The sequence below is a fragment of the Lacerta agilis genome, chromosome 2 (genome assembly GCF_009819535.1).
Source record: "Lacerta agilis isolate rLacAgi1 chromosome 2, rLacAgi1.pri, whole genome shotgun sequence".
Classification (NCBI taxonomy): domain Eukaryota; kingdom Metazoa; phylum Chordata; class Lepidosauria; order Squamata; family Lacertidae; genus Lacerta; species Lacerta agilis.
This window is the reverse complement of record NC_046313.1, coordinates 105,847,577-105,858,829: the sequence shown is the minus strand read 5'-3', so window position 1 is coordinate 105,858,829 and position 11,253 is coordinate 105,847,577. Positions and strand designations below refer to the sequence as shown.

The 11,253-nt window shown below is 39.1% G+C and overlaps 1 long non-coding RNA gene across 1 annotated transcript; it reads right to left on the bottom strand.

Moving 5' to 3' along the window:
- On the bottom strand, nt 1-8,206 carry LOC117042106. Its single transcript, XR_004426048.1, has 3 exons — nt 8,156-8,206; nt 915-1,004; nt 1-120 (listed from the first exon to the last, which is right to left on the bottom strand). It is a non-coding gene; the product is annotated as an uncharacterized LOC117042106 (long non-coding RNA).
- Between the last annotated feature and the right edge of the window lie 3,047 nt (nt 8,207-11,253).

Here is an 11,253-nt window from a genome sequence, read left to right as displayed (position 1 = left end):
ACCTATTCTGATTTTGATTGCAGATCCTGTGTCTTAGGGAAGCCCGAAACTTGTCTATCGAGGCATTGCATCCACCATTGTTCAGCACAATTTTTCCCTTTTCAGCTTCCAACTGCAAAGCTGTTTCCGCAAAACAAATAAAGTAATTTAAATGAATGGGCATAATGTTAAGGCACAAATTCAAATTATGGAGGCCAAGACATGGGAGAAGATGGATATGATAAGACAATGAGGGCAAGCTGCAAAAGAGACCAGGGCACTTGTATATTTACTCATTGTGCAGAGGAGCGAAATTGGGAGGAACATATTATCATGCAGGGATGTAAGTAAACACACCTGCCCAAATTCCTCCTATGCAAACATTAGGGAGTCTCTGCTTTCTTTAGAAAAATATATATGTAGCAATAGGATTGCTCTCAGCATTTTTAAGGACAAAAAGGTTTTGATGATATTTGCTTTCAAACAAAATATATTGTTGCAATTGTCCTATTACTCCGAAAACCACAAAACCAGGAAGCATCCAAGAACGAGGTGCAAAAAAAATACCTCACAGATGCAAAGAAGATGAGTCCTTTGAAATTTAAGCATACTGCAAAAAAACAAATAACCCATCCTTGTTCTTGGCATCTGTGTGATATTTCTCTCTCTTTGCACTGTATTCCTTCAAGCACTGAAGTGCTTCCCTCATTTCAGCTTCGTTTGGAAGAAGGTGCCTTCAGGCTTACAACGTTTTTGTAACAGTTGCATTTATTTACAAATATACAGGATGAGCAGAGGTGACACACTTCTGCCACTTTTTTCTGTCAAAATCTTTATCTGGGAATGATGGAAGGCTTATACATATCTGTGGGAATGCCCACAGATTAAAAACTTTTGGAAAGCAATTCATAAGTGAAATAATAAATAATACTCACCCAAGACTGTCACAGCCACCCCCAGGATGATGATCACAAAGCCCCCTGCCCACAGGGTGATCTGGTACCAACAGGGAAGCCCAGAAGCATCTGTGAGGAGAGGGAAAACTTGAATGATGCGAGTCAGCAGTGCCTAGACTAGAGTCTCCTGCAACTCACTGCAGGCTAACAAACATCGCTGGGTGGTTTGTTTTGGGTTTTGACAAAAACAATACTTTCAGGAGGCAACAGGTAAATGGTATACATTTAGTAAACTACCAGCATATCAACATGCATTGTATTAGGAAATGGCTCCCCCCCAAAATTGTGTGCTAAGCAAAATTGCAAACAAAAAATGTGCACATTCAGAGAAATGCACACTAAAATGTTGAATTTTCAGGAGGAATTTAAAGGGGTGTGTGGAAGTGATGTAGGAATGTGGATATCTGCCAGGCTAAACTTGTCTAATTTAGAAGGGCTTGTGAAGAAGTTCACAAAAGACAAAAATAAGAGTGAGCTATGATGGAGCTCGCACAATAATGAGAAGAGCTGATCTACCACTCCACATGCCAGAACTCATGATAACAATCTTCTGATAAACTTTGCACCCTGAAAATCTCATCACTGTTCTGGATCTCCAGTCATAACCCCTTGACTGTGCTCAGCTTGCTGTCCTTGTCTTTGTGCTCCTCTTGCTACTGTAAATGGCATGATGAAATATATACTTGAGCTATCTGGTGTCAGTTGTGTTTTTCTAAATGCAGATTTTCTTCAAAATATAGTCCGGCCCCTCACTAGGTCTGAGGGACAGTGGCCTGGCCCATGGCTGAAAAAGGTTGCTGACCCCTGATCTAGTCCAATCTATGCAGTTGTAGCATACAGGAATCAAACCTGCAATCTTGGCAGTATCAGCACCACGCTCTAACCAACTGGGCTATATACCGTATTCACAGAAAGTTTACCATCACATCCAAAGTGCTTGAAAATATCATGGCTATTGACAGATGTACCGTATCTGGCACCTGGTGAGCATGGGAATATTTATATGCATTCCTTAACTGGTCTAATTTCAGCACCCCATGGCAAGAAGTCTTGCAGTCGATAGCTATGGAAATTTCATTCCAGTACTGCAAACTGTATTTTTGTTTGTTAAATTGACATGTTTGTAGCTTTAATTTGATATTATCGCCATTAGAACACACAACGAAACAATTGCATCAAGACATAAACATGCCCAATGAACATATGTGATAAAAATCCCTTTAAAACATGGACATTGCAGTAATTAAAACATGAGATTTATGCTGAGAAATCTGCGTAATAAGTGGCATCTTCAAAAGCCAGCAAAATGCCAACAGAGATAAATACACTTGTATTTCATCACGGAGTGCCTTCCATATCGCCAGTGCTATGGGTGAAAAGAGTCCACCTCCCACAAGCCAAGAATCAGTAAGCTGTGGCAAGACTAATCGGGCATCATTTGTTGTTTTAATGCCCTTACCTGACAATGAAAGGGAAGTTTCTCTTTTAGGAAATCTGGTCCAGAGCTTTATACGTAAGTAAGAAGACCTTAAAAATCGGGCTTGATGTCTAATGGGCAGCCAGTGCAAATCCCTTGCTTACAGGCATGAGATGTGCCTGGTAAGACAGACATGATTCTGCCCATTCAATTATTTAGTTGACTACCGCTTTTGCTCATTAACCTGACAAAAAGAAATTACACGCCAGATGCTAAAATATGAGGCATTGTCTTCAACCAGGAAGTGCAGGGCCGTCTTCACCTGGGGGTGCAAGGGGTGTGGGGCACCCAGGTTCTGAATTCTGGGGGGTGCCCGTTACCCACTGCTGAAGCCTCCTAAGCTCTTAACTATCTACCTGTTATGAAACAGTAAATAATTTGATCGAGCTAGAAAAACAAAATACATACACGTATATACCTAGGTATTACCGAAATGTATACCTACTGTTTCACTAAAGGACTTTCAACTTTGTGTGCTCATTTACCAAATGCCAGCGGCAGTGCTTGCCATTCACAACGGCGCGTTTTAATTTCACCACTTACAGTTCAAATTCGTTAAGAGAAATCGTTAAAAAAATGTTTATTTTCGCTAATTGTCTGCATTTTCTTTGACTAACTGCTTAGTACTTAGGGCTCTACTACACATGCATTTCTTTTTTAATTTTTTTTTTTTAAAAATAGCTTTATTTAATTTCAGACTTCTAAAATACAACCATATCAAATCGACCAATAGAAACAAACAAACAAACAAACAAACAAACAAACAAACACACTCCCTAAGAAACATATAATCTAGACATTATAATCCACAAAAAATAATATTTGAAAAAACAAAACACACAGAAAAAAGCAAAGAATTATAAATAACAATTAAAAATTGACTTCCAATTGTCTGTATATCACTTTACTTAATAATGAAACAAAACTTGCTATACCTTATACAATGATTGAAAAATATATAACTAAATAAATAGCTCACATTTTCAAATAAATCTCCCCACATATATCTCAATCTAAGCAAATCACCAAATCCGTTCTTATACCTTCTTTTTTCAGATAGTCTTCCACATATTTCCACTCAGCCTTAGATCTTTGTTTGGATATATTTCGAATTGCTGCCGTCATCTTAGCCAAATTCATGAATTCCACTAATTTAATCAACCATTCTTGAATTGTCGGAATTTTCTCCCCTTTCCAATTTTGGGCTATAAGTAACCTGGCTGCTGCGCACGCGTACAAAATAATATTTTTCCTATCCTCTGGAATATTTTCAGGAGTTATACTTAATAAGAAGACCTCTGGTTTTTCCCCAAACGTACACTTAAGCATCTTCTTTAATCTTTCGTATATTTCACTCCAAAAACCAAAAATCTTTGAACATTTCCACCAGCAATGAAAATAACTGCCTATTTTTTCATGGCACTTCCAACAATCCATCGATTGCATCTTAGAATTTTTTGCTATTTTCTCTGGGGTTAAGTGCCATCTATAAACTAATTTCATCATATTCTCCTTAATTCCAGTACAGGCTGTAAACTTATCCCATTGCACTCTGTAGATTGGTCTTCCTAAATCTTGGGCCCATTTTGTCATCACATTTTAATTCCAAAAGGGGATGAGCAGGTCGGGAATTTTAGACCTATCTCCCTCCTCAATACAGATTATAACATTTTTGCCGAAATTTTAGCTAATAGACTAAAAGGAGCATTGAATGGGATCATTGGACCAGACCAACAGGGGTTTTTGCCGAAAAGAAAAATGTTTAATAACATGAGAATTTTTTTAAATTTGATCGAATATTTAGATTGGAACCCGAGTAAGAAAGCAGCTTTTATTTTCCTTGATGCAGAGAAAGCTTTTGATAATTTGGCATGGGGGTTTATGAAAAAAGCATTAGAAAGAATAGGTATAGTGGGGAATTTTATGGAAGGAGTAAAAGCAATTTATAACAAACAATCAGCTAAATTAATTATTAATGGTGAAATAACAGAGGGATTTGAAATAACTAAAGGAACGCGCCAGGGGTGCCCATTATCCCCCTTATTATTTATACTCGCAATAGAATTTTTACTGAAGGATATTAAGGAAGATAAGAATATTAAAGGAATAACATTAGGGAAAAATATTTATAAAATAAAAGCCTTTGCAGATGATATTATAGTAATATTGGAAGACCCAATGGGATCAATAATCAATTTGAAAGATAAATTACAAAATTATGGGGAATTATCAGGATTTAAAGTTAATGTTAAAAAAACAAAAATAATTACCAAAAATATAAGAAAAAATGAATCAATTAAATTAGAATCAGTTGCGGAATGGGAGATAGTTAACAAAACAAAATATTTAGGTATTGTGGTGACTGCAAATAACATAAATTTATTCGACAATAATTATGCAAAAATTTGGAAAGAAATCAAAGGATGGAAGGATGGAAAGGATTAAATTTATCATTTTCGGGGAGAATAGCGGCGATAAAGATGTTGGTCTTGCCCAAGATCCTATTCTTGTTTCAAATGCTACCGATTGTAGGGAAAAAAGAAACTTTTGAATCGTGGAGGAGGGATCTAAGTAATTTTATTTGGATGGGGGAAAAGGCAAGAATTCAATATAGATTGTTAACGGATGTTAAAGAAAGGGGAGGCTGGGGTGTCCCAGACCTAAAATTATATTATGCCTCTGCGTGCCTTTGTTGGCTTAAAGATTGGATTCTGCTTGAAAATAAAGAGCTGCTGGAGCTGGAAGGCTTCAGGAACTTGGCTGGTTGGCACGCATATTTATTACAAGAAAAGAAAGGAAATCATAAAATTTTTACAGATCATATAATTTAAAAATCACTATTTAAAATATGGGAGGATTATAAAAACTTATTTGAACCGAAGACACCTTGGTGGGCATCACCGCTAGAGATGACTGCTTTAAATAGGTGGGCTGAGGAAGGAAAATGGTTAACATACCAGGAATTAATAACGAAGGAAAAAGATCAACTTGTGTTAAAACCATATGAACAAATTAAACAACATTGTGCAAGCTGGCTACATTACCACCAGATACAGAGCTTATTTAAAAAGCATAAAGAGATAGGTTTTTTTGGAAAATAAATCTAAATTGCAAGAGCTTTTAGTCGATAGTTCCAATAAATCATTAGCGAAAATTTATAAATATCTATTAGAATGGGAATTAAAAGATGAGGAAGTGAAATGTGTGATGACAAAATACACATGCATTTCAGCACGCGATTTTAGTTTTCCATTTCTGCGAAAACACGCCTGGAGCACACACTATGAATTCCGCGAGCTGCATTTTTTCTTCATGTTACGACGAATGCTAAGCGGGAAACACATTTCTTTTTCCTCCCTTCTTTCATAAACAGGAGATAAGGCGTAAGCGTGGTGTCTGACATAAGCATAATAAAAGTTAATTTGGTGCTAAGCTAAATTTGGGGGCGCAGGGCAGATCTTTGCACCCCGGTGGCACATATGCTAAAAAAGGCCCTGAGGAAGTCGACCTGAGGTGGAAAGAAGTTCTGTAGTAAAACCTTTGGCCATTTTATTTGAAAACTTGTCCTGGGCTGCAGTGAAACAAAAGAGTCACTAACCTTTGTTGGGCAGGCACAGTGGTGAACAGGTGTTAGCAGAAACAAAATAAAATAAAAAATTCCTTCCAGTAGCACCATAGAGACCAACTAAGTTTGTTCTTGGTATGAGCTTTTGTGTGCATGCATTGGTATCTGAAGAAGTGTGCATGCACACGAAAGCTCATACCAAGAACAAACTTAGTTGGTCTCTAAGGTGCTACTGGAAGGAATTTTTTATTTTATTTTGTTTTGACTATGGCAGACCAACATGGCTACCTACCTGTAACAGGTGTTAGCAGAGAAAAGGACAGGCAGGTGCTATAGTTTTCACCATGGGTTGCCTCCGTGACTCAGTAAGTACATAGGAAAAGGATGTGGGTGGAGCGGGTGGTCAGGCAACATGTTCACACCTTCAGACTGTGCCTTGGCCAGGACATTAGGTACAGCATCGATAGAAGTGTTTTTATTCACTAGGCTGGGGGGAAGGAGTGCGAAATGTTGCAGAAGAAGAAAACAAGCAAAAACCCATCTATGTGCACGCTTCATGCTTGCTACATGCATACTTTGAATTTGAGTAAAAGCACATTATAACATCTAAGTTTCCAAGCTAACTAGCATATCTAATTTTATTTGTATTGTCCTCAATTCTGCATCCTTTAAAAATAATCTTATTTATAATTTTCATTTATATACGTTACGCCAATAGTTCAACAATAACTCTAACATATCAAACCTCGACTTCCTTCCCCCTCTTTCTGCGGTTCCTTACATATATTTTCATCATTTTCTGCATTCTCCAGATTATCTTCACTTATTCTTTTATGCTCATATATATATAAATCTCATATATATATATATATATATATATATATATATATATATACACACACAACCTGCAGGTATTTACAATAATCCTGCCCTGCCCATGTTTTAATGTCTGTTTACAATTTATTTGAAAATATTCAATGAACCATTTCCATTCCTTTCCAAAAAATCTTTAAGATGACACATTTGTAAAAAACAAAACAAAACCCAGAAGCTTTTCTTTTGGGAATTATAGGATTAGAACTACCTAAACAGTATAGAAATTTATTTATGTATGCAACTACAGCTGCAAGAACGTTATTTGCCCTCAAATGAAAAGAAGAAGTCCAGAAGAAAGCAGACTGGCTACAGGAATTCATGGATTATGCAGAAATGGCAAAATTTACCGGAATAATAAGAAATCAAGACAACAAACAGGAATTCATGGATTATGCAGAAATGGCAAAATTTACCGGAATAATAAGAAATCAAGACAACAAACTTGTTTGAAAAGAACAAATGACACCCTTGGCTCTATTTCTGCTTCTTCTTTTTCTGGGATACAAAATAACAAATACCACATGGAAGGAATTTATGCTGAGAATCATAGAGGTATTACTGAGTACATAAATGCACTTGTTGATGATCAGAAATAACTCCAGATTTCTTTACGAGGAATAAATTGAATATTGGAACATTTCTGCTCTCCTCATGTTTAAAAACATGCAGCCAGAACTTGATTTCATTTTTATGTGAACTTCAAATGACAACTCCCTCTCCCTTTACCTGTTCAGAGACCCTTCAAACTTGTGTTTGATCATTTAAAAAGTCAACTTTAACTTTGCGGGTTGCTTCCAACCATTTTTTTTAAAAAATGAAAACTAATCCGCATTTACCTCAGATTCCTCCCACATTTTTATATGCGGTTTTCATGTATACATATTTTTGCAAGCCATTTCCTCTGAATTTTTGTATATTATTTAAATGAGTGTCTGCACTTTTATTGACACCAGTATATGCATATCTGTGCATATTTTGTGGCTGAAGAACTGATTTGCAAAATTCAAACACAAGTGCCAATTTTGAAAGACAGTTTTGTTTTGTTTTGAATAGTGCAATTTTGGTAGTTTCTCCTGAAAATTCAAACAAAACTGAAATTCTTCCCCATCCCTAGCTGCCATGCACCCTTCTGTATTTCCGTCTCATTATTCAAACAAAAATACTGCTTATAAAGGTACAAACGAACGTTCTACGATCAGGGTAACTCTAAAGGAAAAGGAAAATCATGTCCGTCTGTCAACTGATATATTACATTGGAGTCGGACAAAAACTGGAAGATGTGAGGGGGTCTGAACTGAGTACCTTGTTTCTGAGCTACAGCGGCCGTTCCTGATGCAACCCTCCTAGACTGGATGTTCAAAGCAGTATAACCATCTTCACTCTCCATTGGCAAGCAGAAGCTGCAGAGAAGGCTGTGTTCAGAGCTGCAGGGCTGTGGAAGGAGCAGTGAAGGTTTGCTGCTATAGCCTGAGTTAATGGCCAAACATCTCTTTCCGGAGCAGCTCTTCTCTTCAACCACAATACCAGTCACACATTCGCAGCATTATTAGGTGGTTAGGGTAGGGGGTGGAGGGCAGGGTTGTTGTTCTTGTTTAAAAAAAAACGCTTTTGGGAGTTGTTCAGTTTCTATTGATCAGCTTTTAGAATGGAGTTTGACTTTTGGAAAGATGCCTAAGCAGGCTCCAATTATGGATTATAGCAGGGGTAGGCAACCTAAGGCCTGTGGGCCGGATGTGGCCCAATCGCCTTCTCAATCCGGCCCGCGGACGGTCTGAGAATCAGTGTGTTTTTACATGAGTAGAATGTGTCCTTTTATTTAAAATGCATCTCTGGGTTGTTTGTGGGGCCTGCCTGGTGTTTTTACATGAGTAGAATATGTGCTTTTATTTAAAATGCATCTCTGGGTTATTTGTGGGGCATAGGAATTCGTTCATTCTCTCCCCCCCAATATAGTTCAGCCCACCACATGGTCCGAGGGATGTTTGACCAGCCCATGGCTGAAAAAGGTTGCTGACCCCTGGATTATAGCTAAACCATATTGAGATGTGACTGAGGCTTCCATGAATGAGACTGGTTAGTTCAGTTGGCTAGAGCTTGGTGCTCATAATGCCAAGGTTGCTGGTTCGATCCCTGTATGCGACAGCTGCATATTCCTGCACTGAAGCGGGTTGGACTAGATGATCCTTGGGGTACCTTCTCGCTCTACAATTCTACGATTTTATGAGTGGGGAGGTGTAAAGGTAAAGGACCCCTGCACAGTTAAGTCTAGTCAAAGGCGACTATGGGGCTGTGGGACTCAACTCGTTTCAGAACGAGGGAGCCGGTGTTTGTCCACAGACAGCTTTCTGGGTCATGTGGCCAGCAGGACTAAACCTCTTCTCCTGCAAAGGGACACTGTGACAGAAACCAGAGCGCACAGAAACGCTGTTTTTTGCCACACCACAATGGCACCTATTTATGTACTTGCACTGGCGTGCTTTTGAACTGCTGGGACAGAGCTATGGGAGCTCATGCTGTAGCGGGGATTCAAACCACCAACCTTCTGATTGGCAAGCCCAAGAAGATCAGTGGTTCAGACCACAGCACCACATCCTACATCTGCCTATGCAGGGGCTCTCTTGAAATGTAGGTGTTTGTCAGGGAAGGAGTTTGCCACCACAACGACTTTGCTTCTTTGGAATGCTGCCAATGTTTCCCAGTCTGCTTTGCCATTTCGCTATAGTCCAACAGCTTGGTTTGCCGTTACTCTCTGGCAGGGACTTTTTCTTCTTTCCACCTCTGGGCTAATAACATCCTTGCAGAAGAAGAAGAAGAAGAGGAAGAGGAGGAGGAGGAGGAGGAGGAGGAGGAGTTTGGATTTGATACCCCGCTTTATCACTACCCTAAGGAGTCCTCAAAGCAACATTTTCATTTCCCTTCCTCCCACACAACAAAAACTCTGTGAGGTGAGTGAGGCTGAGAGAAGTGTGACTAGCCCAAGGTCACCCAGCAGCTGCATGTGGAGGAGCGGGGAATCGAACCCGGTTCACCAGGTTACGAGCCCATTTCTCCTAACCACTACACCACACTGGCTCTGTTGTCGCATACATAAAAAGTCTTTTTTGCTCCTTTGGAATCCTTTGGTGGACTTGTAAGGTAATAAAAGCTTTCTGGGAGATGATATATAATGAAATGAAGAAAATGTTTAAAATAACCTTTGTAAAAAAACAACAACAACCAGAAGCGTTTTTTTTAGGAATTAAAGGTACCAACAAGTCCACCACATATGATAAATGGTACCAAACTGCGGGAGGCAGTGGAAGACAGGAGTGCCTGGCGTGCTCTGGTCCATGGGGTCACGAAGAGTCGGACATGACTAAATGACTAAACAACAAATTAGTATTATTACCCAATGTCCTGCTGGATGAAGAAGAAGAGTTTGGATTTGATATCCCACTTTTCACTACCTGAAGGAGTCTCAAAGCGGCTAACATTCTCCTTTCCCTTCCTCCCCCACAACAAACACTCTGTGAGGTGAGTGGGGCTGAGAGACTTCAGAGAAGTGTGACTAGCCCAAGGTCACCCAGCAGCTGCATGTGGAGGAGTGGAGACACGAACCCGGTTCCCCAGATTACGAGTCTACCGCTCTTAACCACTACACCACACTGGCTCTCACACTGGATATGAGCTGGTGGAAGACAAATCCCCCAAGGATCAGTATAGAATCACAGAATCATAGAACTGTGGAGCTGGAAGGAACCCTGAGGGTCATCTAGTCCAACCACCTGGAGTGCAGGGATCTCAACTAAAGCATCCCTGACAGACGGCCATCCAACTTCTGATTAAAAACAGAGATGTTGCTGGCATCCGTCTGTCTCACAGGATAGGGAAAACAAAAAGGGGATTGCTGGTCACAATTCTAAACTGGGTGAATGAAACAGGCAGTAAAATGGGAAATGTAATTGTATGTGTGCAAGTGTATAAGCAATGCATGTTGGGACAAAATGTATATATTTCTTTTTCACATATACATGAATGTGGACCCAGTGTGCAACAGCTGGGTGTGTGTGTGTGAAATTCCTCCCTGGGATCATTAGGAAAGGAATTGAAAATAAATTCAACTCTTTGGTGTGGCCGCACTTGGAATGCTGCACAGTTCTGCTTGCCCCATCTCACAAAGGATATTGTAGAGATGGAAAAGTTCAGAGACATTATTACTATTATTTTGCACTGTCAAATTATACAGCTGATGCTCAATCATGGCTTAAAACTAATCTTTTAGTAGCCAAAATAAATTGAATTATAATTTCATTTTAGGTGAGCTACCTCTGGATTTCACAAAGAGGTATTTTGATGACAGCAAATTATACCTTTACATAATTTTCTCAGCCACTCAATGATATTTTTATTGTGTGTTCCTG